Here is a 21,727-nt window from a genome sequence, read left to right as displayed (position 1 = left end):
GTGGTCGAAATTTCCGGAGCCCTCCACTTCGGCGTGTCTCATAATCATATGGTGGTTTTGGGACGTTAAACCCCACATATCAATCAAGAAGCCACGTCTTCTCTATTTTATCATTGCCAGCCAGATGCGCCCAGTCCAGCCGTTCACCAACCTCTCCTCTAGCGCTCCCCTTCTCCTGCCCATCGTCTAGCCTTCGTGAGTGCTTTGGGGTCATGGGGAGGAGATCCCATCATGGAGTACCTTACGACGGAAATCATACGAAGTAATTTTTTGTTCAGTTGTGTACAGATCCTCGGGACAGTGTCTTGAATTTCTAAAGTTCACTGTGTTGGCGGTCACGCAGTCTCCGTAAAAGATACGGTGTTTTGAGATAGCGAGTCACCGTTCGTGGCGCTATGCGGGCAACCAATGGGGAAGCGTCACTGCAACGCTACTACATGCGCTGCGCTTCGATGAGGCAGCGGCGTTGCTTCAAGCCACAAAAAAAAAGGAGCACGAAGAAACAAATCTGACAGTCGTGTGATATTGGAGTGGGAAACACGTCTATCGCACCTTCGGGGGAAAGCACTCGGAAGCACGTGTGCGTCATAAGCAGCGTGATCCCTCATATAGCGCCTCATCACGACCACTCTCTGAACTAAGGCGAACCGACGGCTGCCATTGATAAGCGCGCGTTGGCACCGACATTATAGAAGAAATAAAGTAGGCATTGCCATAAATATCTTTTCTAATGAAATCAGAGAAAGGGGGGAGGCCTCGCTGGCTGGTAACATTTCTCCCCGTCGTTGATACAGCATGTATGTTCGTTTTAAGCAATAATTGATGTGTAAAGCTGTTCTTATATGACATTTCTTCAGATGCCGAATCACAACGATGCCTGGAAGTTGCCAGGGCTGTTTTCTTCTACGAGTATCTAGCAGGGAGTGCCTTGCACAATGCCTCACGCAAACATCACGCACCCGCATGGAACATCACCCAATCAGCACTATCGCGTCAAGTTCAACTATATGCTATTTCGTCAATGTATTGCTTTGGCCTAAAAATCGTGTCGCTGTTTCATAGTTTATCAGGCACTTGCATCTGTATGACCAGGGGAATTATCCCGTCAGTTTCTGTCAGTGGTCGGTTGCTTTGTTTATGGAGTTTAACGCCCCAAAGCAAGTCAGGTTATAACAGGCACCTTGATTTCAGCCACCTCAGGTTCTTTCACGTGCACTGCCTTTGCGCGGTGTACTGGCTTCGAACATTTAGCCTCCATCGAAGTGAGACTACCGCGTCTGCAATCGAACCTGTGTTTTTCGGGTCAGCAGCCAAACACTGTAACCACTGAGATACCGCAGGGGCCTCAAAACAATCGTAAACAGTGTTCGATTTTTTACAGCTGGACCCGACATGACAATGACATTTTTTTTGTTCATGCGTGCCTACGCCGCATCAAAAAAGTTTGACCCCGCGCCCCATTCGCAAACATTTTTCAAGCACCCACTGTTCCCTGACTCGCTTTAGTATTATCCTTGCCTTTAGTTTCCCCTGTTGTATATGGTGGTATATGGTATACATGCTATATGGTACGAGTCAGAAGTTTTGTGTTTTTTTTTCTTTTCCTTTAAGTTTCACGTTCCTCTCTCACAGTTTTTTTTCTGGTTAACCTCCCTGTTTTTCACTCAACCTTATCCTCCCTCTTTTGCTTTCATTTGCTCCTATGCTTATCAACCTGATTGGCAGTATTTTTACTGGAGGAACACGTTCTCGGTTTCTCGCATCTGGGCACGAAATGTTTGTTCACCTTCGAAAGAGGGTTAGAGTTTGGAGCACCGGTACACAGACCTTGCGTACCTATGAAAACAACGTCAGGTTTTCGCAGCATGCGATGATGTTTTCGCAGCCCAGCCAGGACGCGGAGGGGTCGAGCACATCGCTAAGCAAAAAAATTATATCCCGTTTATGCGATTTACGTGCGGCTGTTAATTATGCAAACGGAGGGGGAACATAGCGAAAATAAAGAAAGGGAAAGTATGGGGAAAAGGGAGTGAACTGTTCAACCGGAATGCATCAATAGTGAAGTTTGTAAACACGTGTGGCAGTAGAATAGGAGTGCACAGCCATCTTGATTAAAGGTTTGTTTGCCCACTAGGCCATTTGGTTTGTAACTGAAACTGCAAGAGTGTTATAAAACAGCCAAACTTTATATTAATAACACTCTTCAATGAAAAGATATAATCGTGCTAACTTCAAGAAAAGAGCATGCAAGGAAAACTTCTGACGACGATTAAAGAATTAACATTTTTGATAATTTTTTATGCTTTGCCTACTTATTCTCCTGCCCATAAGTTTTCACAATAGATAAAAAATTGTTGCAATATGGGTTTCACTTGCTGTCGCTGCCCGTCAAAAAAAAAATGCACTTGCGCAAGGATATGCAACGGTAGATCGGACTTCTTCCCCGGTAAGTATGGAATGCAGGCCGATATTTGAGTTTCTTAGAAGGCAAGGAGCACTGAAATAGATGTCGACTGCACTGAAGACGCCAATTTCGAGATCGTTTGGTAACGGGAGCGGCCAGGAGTGCGGGAATAACGAGCAAGTCAGTTCGCACAATTCGGCGTGTTCAGGGCAAAGCGGGCTCAATTTTGCGTCCTCAGACGGATAGGTTGCGATACAAAGTTGCGATACAGCCGGGGATAACTTCCACGCTTGAAGTTTGGAGCATAGCTATTTTTTCCGCCTTTTGATCGCATAACAGCCACGCGATGTTATCTCTGCAGACGTAGCAGACATTGTTAGCGCTTTTTGTGTGTTCAAAGTAAACGCAAACAAAAGCACGTCTAAAATACGTACTTATATATTTAAATAAAAGCGTTTCGAGGTGACTGATCTAACTTGAACACGGTAGGATTCCAACGCACGTGTTTGGTGCGTAAACAGAGGCAATCGGCCAAGGTCACAATTTCGCTGTCTGCAGCTCATGTTTTGAGGCGTTAAACCCCACATATCAATCAATCATCTCATGTTTGCCGAGCGCATTCAGCGCCCCCACAAGAAACACTTGGAGGCATTGACGTGGAAATTGAAGATCGGCTGCGTTGCCTGGACGAGAAGCACCTGAAAACTCTTGTCAGGAACCTGCAAGCGCTCACTGCAAGCACGCAGGTGACATCCGCTTTAGCTAGAGAAACTCCGCTGCACGAATTGATCGATATCAGTGAAAACCATAAAGGTGGTGCTTCAGGAGCCAAACCAAAAGAGAAGAAATGCCAAACTATAGACGACCGGGTGCGCTCGCCCATCTCAGATGACGGCAGCAGACGACTTGTACTGGACACGTGCACACATTCAATGCTCACACTTGATTTGACTCCGATGGTGCTGGCGCTTTGCTCTGCTGCTGTGTGGTTCATGGCGGCAAAGTATACAGTTCCTAGCAAAATGATTTGGCAGATTACCATTCGAAGCATAAGAAGCTCATTTCAACGACGTGAAATTTTCGCAGAGTACATCGCAGCTTGATGCCGCCTCAATGAACCCGACGCGTAAAACTCTAATTTCTAGTCATTCACTGCCTTGTTTATCACTGATAACTTGCGGCGGCAAGACATAAAATACTCAATACAATACCATGCCGAATTGAAATGCTCTATGCGATCAAAAATTTCATACAATATTCAAACCCGCATGTCGTGCTTAGTCTTTGATGGACCCTCTCGATTCGATGGACCCTCTTGACATCGGCACATGGACTGTGCGCGCTTGCTTACTCGGTAATCCCGCCCTCATGGCCGCTCCCGTGACCAAGTCATCTCGAAATGGGTGTCCTCACGGCAGTGGACTGTTATATGAGTGCTGCTTGCCTTTTAAGAAACTGGAGTAAAGGCTTGCAATATACTTAGTGGGCAGCAAGTTCGATCTACCCTTGCCTATACTTGCGCAAGGGCATTTTTGACGGGCCGTAACGGCAAGTGAAACCATATTAACCAAGATGTTTTTTATTGATTGTGAAAGTTGATGAGCAGGAGAATAAATGGGGAAAGTATAAACATATCAAAAATGGTTTCTTTTTTTTTTAAGTTGCCGTCAGAAGTTTCTCTTGCGTGCTCTTTTCTTCAAGTTAGTGCGATTATACCTTTCGATTCAAAAGTGTTATAAGTATAAGCTTTGGAAGTATTAAAAAAATGTGCTGAGAAAGTAAAGTGGAGTTTTTACCGCTCTGCCATAGATTTTTCAAATAAAGGCCAGCAAACTAGGTCAAAAAAAAACGTTTTTAAGTAAAATTTGAAAATTTTTATAGAAAAATCTACACTGCATAGTGACCTTAAATAAAATTGAACGTAAGCGCAAGTACGTCTTTATTTAGCTCAACACGTTTGAGGTATGAAGCTTGAATGTTTTTGCGTAATTCATCGCCAAACTATAAAAAAACAGCAGAGCAGGTAAGCATGACACTCCACCTTTTCGTGATTATTGATTTACTGCGCGTTGAACAATTTGTTTACAGCCGAACTGATTGCGGATCTTTTTTTTTTACTGATTGACCAACAGTATTTAAAATTTTGAAAGAAATTTAAGACATTCACCAGCCATGCTTTGATCAATCTTACATGAAATCACCCTACTTTACTATTTCGCATGCTGGCACCTTGTATAGCACACATCATCGTAATAGAGCAACGGCTAGAAAACATCTGGCATATATCTTTCCCCACAGTGCATTTTTAGACGCTTCTATCAATATTCGTGGCGAAACTGAAGGCTGCCACTCCGCGCAGCGCAATTTTGCCAGGAAAAAAAAATCACAGGTATGTACCTGAATGCGGTTAGCAGCTATAAAGGAGTAGCGGGGTAAAGGAGTAGCGAAATAAACGCAAGTCGATTGGTGCCCAAAATGATGCACGAAATAAGGCTCGACGAAAGAGCTCGGCTTCGCAAACAACGTTTTTCATGATCGACCGGCGCTTGGAATGAGCTTCGACGGGAGAAAAGGAAAGGAAGATGTTAAGAGAGTGCACGCTTGCTTCAATGTTGACCATGGAGAAATAAGAGTTAATGGAAGATACGTTGTTGCCATGAGTACTGTGGTTTCTAAAATAAACTGCTGTCGAGAACGGAATGAACACACAAAAAAAAAAATGAGAGTGACGTGGAAGAAAAGAGGCAGGGGTGACGGAATCAGACTCAATGGGTTTCATTACTTGAGTCTTCTTAATTCATTTATTTTTTTTTCTGGACAAAAAATACGTCTTTCTAACTGAAAAGTAGTGAAGTAAATTACTGAAATGAATGCGGCACAGAAAGTAATGTGGTGGTAAGACAGGCGTTTTAATTAAACTTCTTTTTTTTTTGTGGCTACTACAGCAAACAACTCTTGGAAGGTTTGTGAACAGACACTGAGACGCAGCGTAAGATTGAGCCTTCAGCGCTTCCGCCTTGACCAATTCTCGCTGGAGGAAACTAAAATTACACGAAGGATGCTAGAAGAGATTTCTAAAATCAAAAGGTGGCCGCTAAAACTAGAAAAATAAACTTTCGTGGCTTTTTTACGCACTCTCATTGCATGATCAATGCACACGCACAAAAAACTTTGATACAAAAAACAACACAAAGTCGAGAACTAAGAACAACATTGCGTCACAGGATGTAGGTGGCAACTTAATTTTCTGTGAACAGATCTCTGCAGGTGTCGTCGCTTTCTTTGACGCATCGCGGTCTGCGTTGAGCTTTGAGGGCGTCCTGGAATGTACTACGAGAAAAGTCGACAAATCATGTGGTAATGCAGCTACCTTGTACAAGAAGGGAAGGCATGGCAGGACAAAACAGTGTGTGAAATGCGTTGAGGATTTGGCGCAATTTTTTTTTTTCGCAACACCCGCCTCTATAAACTTTGCGGTCACGTCTATTGAATGAAAAACAAAGATTGGAAACCTCTGGAGGGAACAATCATAAATAAAACGACTGGCAAGAAGAGAAATAATAGGTCAAAAAGGCAAGCATCAAAAATTCATAGTTCGCCCTGAGTTCGCCAGGGAGCCACTGTGCGTTTTTTTTTCAGTTCATGTGTTCTTGATGTTGTTTTTTTCTCGTTTGGAAAGCATGTCAGCTAAACCTGTTCCTGATTCAATTTCTTGTTTTAAAGTGCAACTTTACTTGTTGAAAGTTTTCATTGCCTTCTTAAAAGCATGGTGTAAGAATCTTACACCATTTTAAAAGGCCACTCACCAACCCATCTTTAAAGACAAGAGGGGGATTTTCTCCTCTCCTTCATACACACGATGCATCTTCCTCACCCCTTTGTTCTTGAATTCACGTGAACAATATCAGCACTAAGCGCTACAGCCAATCAGAATTTCGTGCTTCTCGGCTGCACGCTGTTATCGCCGCTCGCGCTGTTGAAAACACACAAAATGAAGTTTGATCGGTTGATTGTGCCCAATATTTATGCGAGACAAAGCAGAATGGATGGGCGGCTGCATGGCAAAGCAGTGCAGAAGACAAATCACATATGATGTTTCGCGTATATCAACTAATCGAGAGCATGTACGCTGTAGACGTCACGGGAACAACTGTCTACGTCACAGTAGTGCGCCAAGTAGAACGAGAAATATTAGGAAGGAATATAGCGCTCTTTTTTTGTATTTAGGAAGCTTGGGGAGTGGCCCTTTAGGTCGTCAGGGTTTGAGCCAGTTACGTGTACACACCTGGTGGGTCCGTTAGATACACATCGCTCGGGTATTGGTCACGGGGGGGGGGGGGGGGGTAAATATAACTAGCTGGTAATCATGATGGTTTTCTTAAACGCTTACTAAACTCGGAGATATCGTCGTAATCTGGAAGTTGAAGTAAGCTCATCGTAAAAGCCGTATGAGCTCTTCAACGTGATAATAAGGCAGTTTGTCGTGAAACTTCGCCCTCTACAAATTCCGGCTTAGAGAGCTGATGAAACAAACAACAAAAAAAGGGTCGGCGGCGGCGAGCTTTTGGGCAAAGCGAAACCTACGTGCCGCGACGTCGCTACAAGTGCCTCACTATGTCGACGGTGCCTACCGCTGTTTAGAAACACACATCTGTACGTCACGCAGCAGCAGGATATCAGTGCGTGCTGGCTCCGTCCGCATTATGTGGCTGTCATCTGCAGCGTGTAGTGGGCCATCGTTGGCTTCCTGTCACTCCGAGACGTAAATGGTGACGTCAGTCGAGATATGTGTGGCTGCGGGCCCACTTAAACATTTCTATTTGCCTTCGTGCGCTCCGAGAGCCAGAATTCGTCGCGTCAAAGCTTCATAGCAAAGCCAACTCATTTCATATCCAAGAGCTTGTATACCTTCTACGGAGAGATCGCGTTAACTTGCCAATTACCACAGCCTCGTTAAAAGCAAAGCGCAAATAATACTTATTTCACTTCTGTTGCAGAACCACCAGTTACCCTGCGTCACCCGTTATACCACGGCTACCACTTTTGATGACATTCACCGCTGCATACCCGCCAGCCGACTGACTGACAATCCTCCTTTTTTGTTTTTTTTCTCTCTCTCTTACTCTTCTCTTTCCTCTCTCTCTCATCTTTATGCCCCTTTCTCATTCCCCCAGCGTAGGGTAGCAAACCGGGCATGTGCCTGGATAACCTCCCTGCCTTCCCTCTTGTTGTTTATCCCCCCCCCCCCCCCCCCATCCGAAGTAAATGTTGTATTTATCTTAGTATGTATGTTTGAAGTACCCTAAGTGTTCGGAGCGCCCATATTGAGTCAGTGGTTACTGCGCTTGGCTACTGACCCTAAAAAAGTGGGTTCAACGCTGGCCGCGGGGGTCGCTCTTAAATAGAGGCGAAGTGGTTGGCGTTCTGTATACTGTGAGATATCAGCACACGTGAAAAACTCCAAATGCTTGAAATTATCAAGAGCCATATATTAATGTCGAGGCCCGTGTGCTCAGATTTGGGTGCACGTTAAAGAACCCCAGGTGGTCAAAATTTCCGGAGCCCTCCACTACGGCGTCTCTCATAATCATATGGTGGTTTTGGGACGTTAAACCCAACAAATCAATCAATCAATCAAGAGCCATATATTACGGCATCTCTCCTTGCCTGAGCTGCTTTGGTACATTGCACATGATGAACCAACCACCCAATTATTGCTGTTCGTAGAAGTGGTGCTATAGTCTTGCTTTCATATATGAAAAAATTGGCCCCATATCTGCATGTTTCACTGCAAATGTGTTCGAAAGACGATATTCTTGCGTCTAGAGAGAGTCAACAAAATGTTGATTTGATGTTTTGCGTGACAAAATTGGTGAATTGTGTTCTGTAGGCACTGCGTTAGAGAGTCTCGATCCGTGCAGCGAAGCCGGACGAGCACATCGAGGCACGTTAGATATGATTGCTATCTGGCAGTTATATTCGAAAACGAAGGAAGGCTTGTACGCCTGTTTCGGAGCCGATAACTTGTATAGAACGGAAAGCGACGGGTAGGTGCCACCACCGTGTCGTATTAGCAAAGCTTTGGAAACACTTGCCCTTGTGAGCACTGCGTTGCACTGTCAGCGCAGCGTGATAAACGCTACGCACGATAAAATTACTTATGTATGCCTTCTCTACTATAAAGACACACATACAAAATATTTACGTGTTGTTATGTTGCCTCAAATATGCGCAATAATTGTTTTTTTGTCAATCACATAAATATGAATTCCAGAACATGAGCAATATTGGTGGGCGCTGTGGATGGGAGGTGGGGGCGTTTGAGATATCGTTTGGGGCCGTTTGGGGTATCGTTACGGTGGAAAACAGATAAATTTGCAGACAGATAGACCACACGTTTTCCGTCGGAGTACCCCAAGAAAGACTATCGTCTTTAAAAACAAAGAAACGGCAAGTGAGGCCATGGCACTGCGTCATCCATATGTAAGAAATCTTTGCGGGTATGCGACCCAGCGATTGAAAAGACAGTAGCTTACCAGTGGGAAAAATATTTTTTCGAGAGACCAGCTGCTCACAGGACCCCCCGAAGAAAGCTCACGTGAGCGAATTGATGGAGGTGTTTATGATGGAGTTGTTTATATGCTATAGGCAGCATATAAACACCTCCATCAGTGCACTCAGTGCTCAAGGAAGCGCAGTGAAGGACAAAAAGGGACATTTACAATAAGCGAAGACAAGGCAGCAACTCGGTGTTTGTTTGTATGGTCATTTCTTTTATGTGTGCAGTAGTTGCGAATTTTTATGCTTCAGTGAAACGAATCAACTCGCCCAACACAAGTTTGAGGGCGAAAATAAGAAGTACCATTCTTTTTTTTTTTCTGCCAGATCCATTCCTGGCCCTATGAAAGATAAATATGAAATCATCTCGGTCAAATCTTGATCTAGTCAGCAACGCTGCAACGCGTTAGTTAGGTAAGCATCCCAATCAGTTCTCAGTTTCGCTTGCTCCTGCCTTGGTTCATCATCGACGACCACACCTCGCTCCACGGGAAGATCGCGCGCCCGCCACCGGCAGGCCCACACTAGCTTTAGATTATGCCCTCTTTCCTCGTCTTCTGCTGCCTTTTTCCCCCTCCCATTCTCCGGCCTTTTCCCGCGAGATTTCTTTTGTGTTCTGAGACCCCGGGCATTACAATTAGACCGCGCCTGCCCGAGCCCTGCGGCATTTCCCTCCTCTTTCCGGGTCGCCAAGGTTTCCCGCGGTGAATGTACAATCCACACGAGGCAAGGGTGACAGCAATTTAGCCACACGCGGCCCATGAAAATGACGAGGTGGCGTAAGCTTCCGTCTGCGGTGCGCTTTGTTTGCTTGCTCGGTCCTCCCTGTTGATCGCGGCGGCGAACGAACTTGGCTGCATTTGTCGGCAGCAGAGTCCTCCCACCCAGAGGGTGGGCCCGCATCGTTCATGTAAATCCTTTGTGCTCTGGTCGTCGGTTGTGCTTGATGTGACGCGGCCCGATGCCCTGCATCCGTGAGAGGCGCCGGGACACGCGCCGCTGCAGATAGCGCTGATGCTCGGGTGCCAGTAGAGCAGCGCCGTCGGCTGCAACACCCCCCCCCCCCTTCCTTCGATTGAATTTGAAACACTATTCCTCCATAAAATTGCGCGAGAACAAAAAGCTCCTTCAGGTCACAATCCTAAATTTCCAATTAATTACTGAGAAATCACATGAGCGCTAATCCGATAAACTGATGACTCGCGCTACACGTTCACAGCTTGAACTGCTTTGAAACCGCGTTGTAGCTTGTGCAGTTGTAGTTCAGGTGGTCCTCACTGTTCAGTCGTGGGGGCCCCTCAGGTCACCTATAGCCCAACAACCACTTCGTCAGTACGTAACTCCTGGTAAATGAAAATATATCTCGTTTCTTTAACGTAGGACTGTTGTAAAACAAGCTTGAAAAATCATATCAATTAAGAATATTTCAAATAAAATAAGAAGTAGAAGATCGAATTCCTACCGTTATAAAAAAGAAAATCGTCGGGTCAGACGTACTCCGTTCTTCTTTATTGATTTTTTTCTCTCTGCGAGTATACTCGCAGAGAAAACCAACGAGTCCTGCTTTCAGCGTTTCGGACGTATGTTATACAATGCTTGAAGCTTGAGCCACGTCGACGTTTTCGATTAAGAATTGACGGGCAAGTATAATGCTTTGAAATATGTGGTGCAGGCGAGCAGTATGCCATGGGCTTTTCAGAGTGCCAATTATTTGGGAGTGCTTGACGCCTCACGAAGAGCGAGCGCCCGATGAAGTGAGGGAACAGCTTACACAAGAAAATCAGGCTCCAGAAAGATGAAACGTGTGTAGTCTCGTCAAGAGCACGCGTGTATGCTGGAACAGCGTAATGATTGAAGCCAGGGCAAGATGGTGTGATTAAATCATTAGAAGAGCGGCGAAGCAAGAGGAAGCTGAAAAGCAAAGTGATCACAAGAATTTTCGACTCTGAGCTGATTTTTTCTGAAGGAACAAAAATGAAGGAACAGGGAGGCGGTGATTCATGAATAGACTTCATGTTTAACCTTCATGTTCTTGTCGTATCGTATGTACGTATTGTTACAAGTTCGGTTGATTGAATGATTGATTTATTGACTGCATGACTGATTGACTGATTGATGGATTAATCAGACGGCCTCTCCCTTGGAAATTTAAGGCTCCAAAAAATCTACCAATCACGCCATTGATTGATTGATTGATTGATTGATTGATTTACTGACTGATTGGTCTCAGGTGTTCAGTTTTTTTCAGGCTCTCAGTTTTTCACAAAAATTGTGAATGAAAACCCCGGATGCTGCATTATAAGAACGGTTCACGTAACATTTCGGGCGATCGCCAAGCGCTACCCTATTCTTTTGCGTTCTACTTCGCTGGTGTTTATGCTGGCGAAAATACGAGAATAGTGATACGATCATGCTCTTCAAACTCAACCACGATGTTCTGACTGATATACTTTACTAATGCGTCACTGATATATTTGGAAATCGGGATTGACCACACCAACTCAAAAGTTCACGACACTAATAATAGACCAAAAAAATTCAGACGCGGTGAAGCTAAAACAGGGCACTATTTTCAATGGTTAATTATTCACACTAACGTCAAGAAGCAAAACAAATTACAGTGCCCGATGTTCTCTGAATTGTTTGATTTTATTGCCATCCTGTAGTCGCTGCGCTGCAGTTTGTGCCATTTTTAAATGCCAGCGCGTTATCAATGAAATATTGACCGAGTCGCACTGTTTTTTCGCAAATAAGGGCTCTCCCAAATGGTAATTCCATTTATTATTTTAAATGCGAAGCATTTCTTTGCGAACCTCGGCAACTTTGTGCGTATGTATCTATCTATCTATCTATCTATCTATCTATCTATCTATCTATCTATCTATCTATCTATCTATCTATCTATTTAGCCGCCTATGACCTTTAGATCTCCTGGCCGTTTCGATGATGGTATCGATAGCAAAATTGGTATGACATAACATGACTGTATGACGAGCATAAGTGACTAGTCATAACATAAAATCATGACATGTATTATGATTTACATTTTGTGCTCTTGCAGTTCTTTCGTTCACATGACATATAGCAAAACTGGTATGGTATGACATAAGTGCATGGCAAACATAAGTGACAGATCCTAACTGGGAAATCATGACATGCATGTCATGTAACTCATGACAATAAGCCACGTTCATGGTGCATTTACGGTCGTTTTGCTAGCTTCACATTTACCAAATTCGTTATTACGGGACGTGAATTGATTACGAAGTTATATGACTGCTGTAAACATGATAAACATGAGATGCGTGTCATGTAAGAACATGACTACATGCCATGCTCATGATGCGCTCGAGGCCGTTTTGATACCAAATTTGGTATTACGTAACGCGAATGGACGACGAAAATAAATGACACGTTCAAACATGATACTCATGACATACGTGCCATGTAAAACATGACTACATGCTACGCTCATAGTGCGCGCGTCGTCGTTTTGATAGCACCACATATACCAAGTTTGGTATTACATGACGTGAATGGACGACGAATGTAAATGACATGGCCAATCACGATAATCTTGACATGGAAGTCATGTACACAATTTACGTGCGCCTCGCAGCATTGCGCTGATTTTAAAGGGGCATATTAAGCTTCCTCATTCGTTCTTAGCATATCATCGATTCCCAGTGTACGTGCACCAATTGTTTTAACAAAAATGCTCTACTCTGCATTGCCCCAGAAGGCACTACTATTGGTTGTAATTATTGGCAGATAATATGTCACCCTACAGCGGAAACTGCTGCCTCATCACAGTATCATTTGTCCGATCGCTACAGATCAATTCATTGATGAAATTATATTGATCTATTGCGTACACCCACACCTTAAAATGAGAGAAGTACAAGAGTACGCTGTACGATTATGACACGTGCACAAATAGTTTAAAATCTGAAGCACCGAGAATACCACTGAAGTCATTCCTTGTAACATCGGGCAAATCATTAATGAAGGAAATAAGCAGGCGCTCCACCGACATAAATAGAGAATGCTGTTAGAGGATTGACCTTAAGCACTAATGGCGCTGAATGAGTATCTAGGGGGTTTTTCTTGTCAATATAGCATGGGAATTCAAATCTGTTGGCGACACATTACACACCAATTCTCATTTTTTTACGCCCCCTCATATGCACTGCTCCGAGATGATTAAGTGCACATGATTGCTTTAGTAGTCGTCGCTTGAAATATAATTCTACACAACTGGTCAATTCTTGTAGCGACGCCAATACAAATCAGCCTGCGCGCGTAGGCATGAACACAAGAGAGCTGAACCAGGCAACATAAGCGCCAACAGCAGAAGCGTCAAAAGTATATATCAAGTATTCCTTTTCAAAATAAAGTAATTGAGGGACGTTTCGACAAAAAGCAGTCCTCTACTTATAGAGTTGGATAGTACACGGTATTGCAGTCTTGGAAGTACAGGCTAAAATGGAACATTTCAGTTTCTTTACATTCAAATTTCTCAAGAGTTGATGATCCCGCAAGAGTAAAATTCAGGAAAGAAAAGCTACAATAAATCTTGATGAATTTCCTTGTCCGATAAGTTAATTTCTCGTTTAAGTTCTGTTCTTTCCTTCCTCCTTTTAAATAAACTTTTCGTTCCTGTCGGACAAAATGGAACCGGCACGCCATAAGATGTATTGAATCCGCTGCCTCAGAAGGAGTGCATTGCGTGTCAAGAAGCATTACCAGCTGATTTTCGTTTCTTTCTTCGTCTTCTTCTTTCTTGATTTTCTTTCCTCTTGGTTAGCACGTGGCTGTGCGGTAGTGGTAACTCTTGTCTAAAACCTTCTCCTCCGTTTTAGGACGCACCAGTAGGTCCAGCAAAACCGTGGGCAGCAATACCGGAAGCACACGGCCTCGTATTTTTCTCCAGAGTGTCTACCACTCGCTCGCTGGATTCCGTGCCGACCGGTTGTGCCCTCGCGATCTCCGACGTCAGCGTAGCTCTGGCCGACTGGGCTGGCCCTACGTCATTTCCTGACGCCGACCTTCGACGACAGCGCAGCTCGGACCTACTGGACTTGCTCTACGCCATCTCCTTACGCCAACAAGAGCTCTCGCAAGTGGTGCCACGTCCTCGGACTCCTGTGACCATGTTTCCATCTTTCTTATCTCTCCTATCCCCTCGATATGCCCTCGCTCGCTGGCTTAGCGCATCTCTCTTTCTCTACACCTTTATTCCTATCCTTTTAATCCTTCCTCACCCCCATCCCTTGTGAGCTACTGTTGAGGTGTCGCACCCTGATGCAGACAGTTACGGGACTCACTTTTCTCTTCCTTTCCCTCTCTTAGAATCACCTAGTAGTAGAGTGTCTGATCGTGCACCACTGCACACGTGTGGACGGAACAAAGTGCCGCATAACCCACGTTCATGTCCTTCTCGCTTCCCACTTTCTCCGGCTCCCGGACTCCACGTAGGAGTGCCAAGAATGCCTGTTCCTCTAGACAGATTAGTCTTTATTTTATTTTCCTTTTTATTCTTGTGTGCACCCAAGCGCCAGATGAGCGTTGTCTTAACATCACGCTCCCTCTAATGTAAACAAAAAGACGCCTGTGTTCTTGCTCAGTGGGCTAAGGCAGGCCGCTCGATTACAACGGAAGCAGCACACGAGGGTCATTCCGCGGGTGCATATTTACGAATGAAAACTGCACGCCCCTGGGAGAATGCGTGCCCGGCCATTGCCTGTGCGCGCCTCCGGCGTCTGGCCACCTGCGCCCTGGTACAGTAGTGTATGCCATCAATCACTTTGCGGCTCACGGCAGCCTTCAGTTCAGTTACGCGTTAGACATTCGTGGTTTTTTCCTCCTCTCCCATACATACATCTTGCTTTTGTGTAAAGATAATTTTTTAAAGTAGTGAAGGGTTGTTCATGTTCCAAATTAGTGTATAGTTGCCGATACACCAAGTTTTCAGTGGGACTAGGGACGTACAAGCTCATAAAAAAATGGGAGCCCTTCTCTGTAGGGAAGCGAAGCTCGAGTTGGCGGAGCAACGACAACGCCGCGCCTGGCCCTGGCGGCGAGCTCTGGAAAACTTGAGGAGAGATGCGGGCGAGGTGGCAAGTGAGTCAGTGTGTTTCAGCGAAACGGGAGCGCGTGCGACACGCGCGTAACGCGTTCTGTAGTCGGTGCGGGGAACTTACGCGCCCTGCCGTCAGTTTGGCGCACTAAAACGAGACGATCGCTGTGCGGAGTTGCCTTTGCGCGATGGAAGAAGTGGCCCTATCGAAGTGTCGGCGAGGTGCGAAGCATTGTAGTATTGTGGGCTGCCACAACAATGCAGATGCTCTCCCCGTGTAAAGCTGTATGAGTTTCCCAGCAAGTACAAGCCGACGAACACAGCCACGTTCGCGAAAGATAGAGGAAGCATAACACGACAGCCGAAAAAAAAAAACGAGGTGAGCCCTTCAACTTGATTCACTGTGGGTAAACTTGAGCTTGCTGCATTGCGGTGACGTCAGCAGGTCATGCGCCCACGGCACGAAGGACATGACTCTATTAAACTTCTCGGAGATTTTAATGCCATGACCGTATAACTCTAGTTTTTATTTATATTTTAACACGCCGAAAACCTTTGTACATGACAGTACACGGCTGCTACTGCTAGATGCCACATCAAAACAAAAATTTTATGATTTCCATAAACGTCAACACATCATATCGATAGAGTACGCGGCTTCATGTGGGCAGAGTGAGACTTACCTCGAGGCATACGTCGTACACGGTATTATCACGGAGGATCCGAGAAACGCATTTCGCAGTGACTCGGGCGACCTCGTCTTCCGTCGTCTGCTCCACACCATAAATTGATTAACGAGATTTACTCCTTTTGTTTGATTCGTTTTTCGGAACTGCTCGTCCAGCTCAGACATCTTATGAAGCCGCACTGCAGGTGGTACATTTTGAGCTGACTCAAGCGCAGTGCGCGCTCTCTGCATGAGCATGTAAGCGAGAATCACCGCATTGAAGGCAAGGAAAAACACGCGATATACATCCCTGATTTCTACTTTCCTACTAAAGATGGCACCGCCTGCCCAGGGTGTCAGCGCCACCATGCGTTGCTTTGGTTTCCTATAGCAAATAACAGAAAGTTGAGCTGGTTGGTGAGTATTCATCTAAAAAGAGGGGGCTTGCAAACACGGGCATGTGCACAAGAAAGCATTAAAGACACCTAAGACGCCTACAAACGACTGTTTAGCAAGATGCTACCAAAAAAATTCGGACAATTGAATATTTGCACCTGCGTTCCTCATGCATTCATTTCTATTTATTTATTTATTTATTTATTTATTTATTTATTTATTTATTTATTTATTTATTTACGCAACATAACTTAATGCTCTCTCCTAAATTTATTTCCTTCTCCCGCGCTGGGAACTTGACCTTCATCCTCGTGACCTCGTCCATAGGCGCACATCTTAGTGTTGATACAAGCAACGACGGAAGTCATGTGTGGAACAATGAAATAAACAATGACATGTGGCAATAGGAAAATACACGTGATTTCGATAAAAGATCCAATTACCATATCGGAAACGGCTGATCGCTGACAAGACAATGATCGAATGACGAGACATTATTGAAAATGGTGACCCGAATGCGCATGTCGCCAAGGGGCCTTTGACGGCCGTGTTTCGTTTTTCTACACCAGCATTTCTGGTGACATGCCTGCACCTAGTATTTCGCGCATACGGTGTCCTCTTCATGAAAACGTCACTCATACAGGTTTCGCTCCAAAATCAAAATATATGCAATGGAGTGGCCACCCTATACATTTGACAGCCTCCTTGGACGATGGACTCTTCACATAAATTTTGTTGTCCTTTTCTTAGGAGGTTCAGCGAAAAAGTGCCCTCATTTGCATCTCATAATGTTCATTTCACTTGGCTGTGGATCGCACAATATCCTGTTTTAGTTCTTGTCAACCACGCAGCGTCGCTTATTTTCTAAAGAATCTTATTACATGCAGCGACACTTATTGTATTAGGCTAGTTTTGCTGCTTCATTCATATCAATGTTTTATTATTCTGATAGCAATTATACGGACACTCTCGAATGATTTTTCTCGTCGCCGGCACCTTCATGTCTCGGATATATATATGTACTCATATAGGTAAAAGAGTTAGGGATATATGGAGGAGTTAGAGATAAGAGTTAATGAAGAGTAGCTTATTATTCTGCGCTTCGCCGATGACATTGCCTTGCTGAGTAACTCAGGGGACGAATCGCAACTCATGATTACGGAGTTAGACAAGAAGAGCAGAAAGGTAGGTCTTAAAATTAATCTGAGGAAAACGACAGTAATGTACAACAACCACAGAAGAGAACAGCAATTCGAGATAGGTAATAGCGCACTTGAAGTTGCAAAGGGCTACGTCTACATGGATAGGTAATAAACGTGGAGCTGAACTACCAGATTGAAGTTTTGATTGATTGATATGGGGGGTTTAACGTCCCAAAACCACCATATGATTATGAGAGACGCTGTAGTGGAGGTCTCCGGAAATTTCGACCACCTGGGGTTCTTTAAAGTGCACCCAAATCGAAGTACATGAGCCTACAACATTCCCGCCTCCATCGGAAAGGCAGCCGCCACAGCCGGGATTCGATCCCGCGACCTTCAGGTCAGCAGCCGAGTACCTTAGCCACTAGACCACCGCGGCGGGGCCACGAGATTGAAGTAACTAGAAGAATAAGAATTGGGTGGAGCACATGTGGCAAGCACTCTCAAATCTTGACAGGTAGATTGCTAATATCCCTCAATATTAAGGTTTATAACAGCTGCATCTTGCCGGTACTTACCTACGGAGCAGAGAGCTGAAGACTTACAAAGAGGGTTCAGCTTAAATTGAGGACCACGCAGGGAGCAATGGAAAGGAAATTGGTAGGTGTAACCTTTAGAGACAAGAAGAGAGCAGAGTGGGTCAGGAAACAAACCGGGGTTCAGGATATCATAGTTGAAATCAAAAAGAGGAAATGAACATGAGCCGGGCATGTAGCACGTAGGCAGGATAACCGCTGGTCATCAAGGGTAACTAACTGCATTCCCAGAGAACAAGCGGGTTAGGGGGAGACAGAAAGTTAGATGGGCAGATGAGATTAAGAAGTTTGTGGGCATAAAATGGCAGCAGCTAGCACAGGACCGAGTTGACTGGCGGAAAATGGGAGAGGCATTTGTCCTGCAGTGGTCGTAGTCAGGCTGCCGATGATGATATGTAAACACTACAGAAAGAAAAGTAAGTTCGAAAAAAAAATTCTGAGGTACCAACTGGAGACTCAGAACCAGCGACTCCTCGTTCCTCAGCGCGCTGCAATAAACAGCTAAGCCACACCACTCATATTGTCCATATCACTAATGGCGAGCTATGTAATACACCATTTATCACTGGCTCACTGCCAATAGGCCTAAAAGAAACATTGTTGAACGAAGCATGTAGACAAGCCATGCATGCTTCGCTTAAACATTTAGGTGTCTAGTGGTTTGGTCAATAGAGCGGTGGGTTCACTGGAGCACATATAGTTGGATGAAAGTGGCATTCCAAAACGTCTCTGGGTCTACTTTCACTCTGAAACTACAGAAAAAAAGTTGGCTGATCTCACGTACAGTAGGAATCAACGATATGCGAAGCATGAATGAGGAAGGCTGACATGTCACTTTAAAATGAGCACAATGTTACGAGGCGATCGTAAATTATGACGTACATACCTTCCATGTCAAAATTATCGTGTTTGGACGTATCATTTCATTTCATCGTCTATTCACGTCCTGTGATGCGAAATTAGTATGTGTGGAGCTAGCGAATCAGCCGCGAGCGTGCTATGAGTGTAGCATGCAGTCATGTTTTACATGACATGCTTGTCATTATTATCATGTTTCTGCGTCTCATATGCCATCGTCATCTATTCACGTCACGTGACACTTAATTTGGTATATGTGGAGCTAGCGAAACGGCCGCGATTGCGCTATGAGCATAGCATGTAGTCATGCTTTGCAAGACACGCAAGCCAAGGTTATCCTGTTTGGACATGTCATTTACCTTCTTCGTCCATTCACGTTACGTAATACCAAATTTATCATATGTGAAGCTAGCAAAACGGCCGCGAGCGCATCATAAGCGTGGCATGTATTCATGTTCTTACATGACACGCATCTCATAATTATCATGTTTGCACCAGTCACATATCTTCTTTCTCCATTCACGTGACGTAATACCAAATTTGTTATATGTGAAGCTATCGAAAGGACCGCGAGTGCATTATGAGCGTGGCATGTAGTCATGGCTTACATGACACGTGTAATGATTTCCACGTTAGAGTCTGTCACTTATGTTCGCCCTGCAGTCATGTCATATCATGCCAGTTTTACAATGTCATCTGAAAGAAACCACCGCAAGAGCGGCAAGACTATGAAATATAAACCATCAAATTCATAACATACACTTCAAGAGGCGACCATTCAAGAGGCGAACACGTCTAGGCGAACATAACATTCTAGAGGCGAACACGTCGTGAGTGAGTTAGTGGGTGAGTGAGTGAGTGAGTGAGTGAGTGAGTGAGTGAGTGAGTGAGTGAATGTACGCGCGCAGTAGGTTTGAAACTTTTCTATAGACGCATTTCGATGCGCTGCTCTGGATTACCTGCAAAGCGTGAGTCAAAGCAACGCGATGCGAAGCGTTTCCTTCGGCAACAACGAGCGAGTGAACGGAAAACGGGGCACAAATACACCGCCGGAACTAAAGCGAAAGTACGTCGGGAATGCTCTGTATTATTTTCAACGTCTTTGTTTTTTTCGCCTGAAGTACCACTGTATGCAACAGGGCTTTTGTGGGTGCTGTGCTGCGCCAGTCTTTTGGTGTGCAAGAGGTGTAGTGGGAGTGACATCAGACGATATCAAAAAGTCGCAGTTCACTTGTTCTTCGCGTTGGACAAAGCTTTGCTTATATTGACTTTTTTGTCGTTATTTTGGGAAAGCCAGGGAGCAAAGTCAAGGTCATTTGAGCACGTTATCGCCTCCATCTTCATTTTCGTAGCATAAGCTACACTGGCCGATGTGGAGCAGCTTTGCGTGGCTTATCGAGAGCCATGCTGCACATGCCCGAGAAGTAGTGACGTCACATGGCGCACAGCTGGCTCGTGGGAAAAGGTCTGGGAGCTCCTTAAATGATGTGTCACTTGACTAGTGTGGGCTCGATTGTTAGTCCATCCGTCCATCCATTCGTAGCTCATGCGTTACGTATATCCTGGCATATCTGAGCTATGAGCCAATGCTGAGTTTCTTTAATCTATTATTAAGCAGGTACTCCTTTTGACTGCACAACTGAGGAAGGAAGTCCTGCAATAAAACTTTGTCCCCCGCCTCTTCCCTATTAGGGAGCCCTGCCCATGCTTATGATGTTCGGGGTGAGCTTTATCTCAGAAGTCTACATAAGAAAAGCAGGAAACACAGCTCTTTGTAGCTTCTTTCCCCGTGGCTATATACATCACAACGTTCTAATAACAACATTCTGTTGCCATATCCTAATAATATTATCTGGGACTTTACGTCCCCAAACCACGATATAATTATGAGGGACGCCTTGGTGGAGGGCTCCGGAAATTTCGACTATCTCGTGTTCTTTAAGGTGAACTGACATGACACTCTACCATTTCGCCTCCGTCGAGTCACAACACTCTGTGGGCCTCACTCGCCGTGGTAGCAAAATAGCTACGGTGTCCAGGCTGCTCAACTTGAGGTCATATTATTGAGCACGGACCTTCCTCGGTTGCTGGAAATCAAAACGAATCAGATATGCTTTGGCTTAATGTGCCGTTGAGCGAACACAGGTTATCAAAATTATTTCGGAACCGTCCAACGCAACGCGACTAATATGATTGCAGGTTTGACGAGTTCAACAACAGATACTTTTTTAAAATTATAAGATTATCTGCTTCCAAACTGCAGAGGATGTGTCAATTAAGAGCAGCTTTCCAGAGCTTCGACTGAATTCATGCCCGCTTTGTTCAGCACCAGATAGCCATGTAGTACTGTACGTCACGCCATATTCACAAGGGGAATTTCGGAAATTATGTACCTGAAAACTATACGCTAAGGTGGTATACTAATAAGAATGAGTGAGGACACCATTACTGGTGCTTTTCGGTGCCTTCGTAATCTTCTTATATTCCTGCTTGAAATGATCTTTTTTTCTTTTTTCTTCATTATTGTGACAGGCAAACTAATTACGAAGGTTAGTTTATAGCCAAATTCAAATGGCGGCGTTCTTTTTTTCCGTTATTCAGCGAAAATTTCTCGCCCTAAGGAAGCGTTTAGAATGAGAACCTTTCTCAGAACATTTTCTTTTTTTTTCGCTCCGGCATCTTATACATCAAACGCCGTTCTCATGATTAAAATTTATTCGCTAGTTCATGCCTTCGATCTTCCTGCCTGTCTATCTGCTTTGCAGTCTTCTCTTCCACCCGAACAGAAGATTGGCATTTCTTTTTTATTATTATTATTGTTATTCTCAGCTACCGCTCGTGCTCGTCGCTATTGTATAGCCCCGCTACGCGCCTCCGTAAAAAGTGGAGCCTCCCCTTCTATCCCTTATCGAGGGAGCGCTTCATTCTCTGGTGCAAATATTTGCCCTACGATTCTCCGAGCAATCTTCACACACGCAATTCCCGCTCTGACGCGCTGGCGCGGAAAAATGGGAGCTCCTCGACGTC

This window comes from Rhipicephalus microplus, chromosome X, assembly GCF_043290135.1.
Source record: "Rhipicephalus microplus isolate Deutch F79 chromosome X, USDA_Rmic, whole genome shotgun sequence".
Classification (NCBI taxonomy): domain Eukaryota; kingdom Metazoa; phylum Arthropoda; class Arachnida; order Ixodida; family Ixodidae; genus Rhipicephalus; species Rhipicephalus microplus.
Note: the sequence above shows the minus strand (reverse complement) of the source record.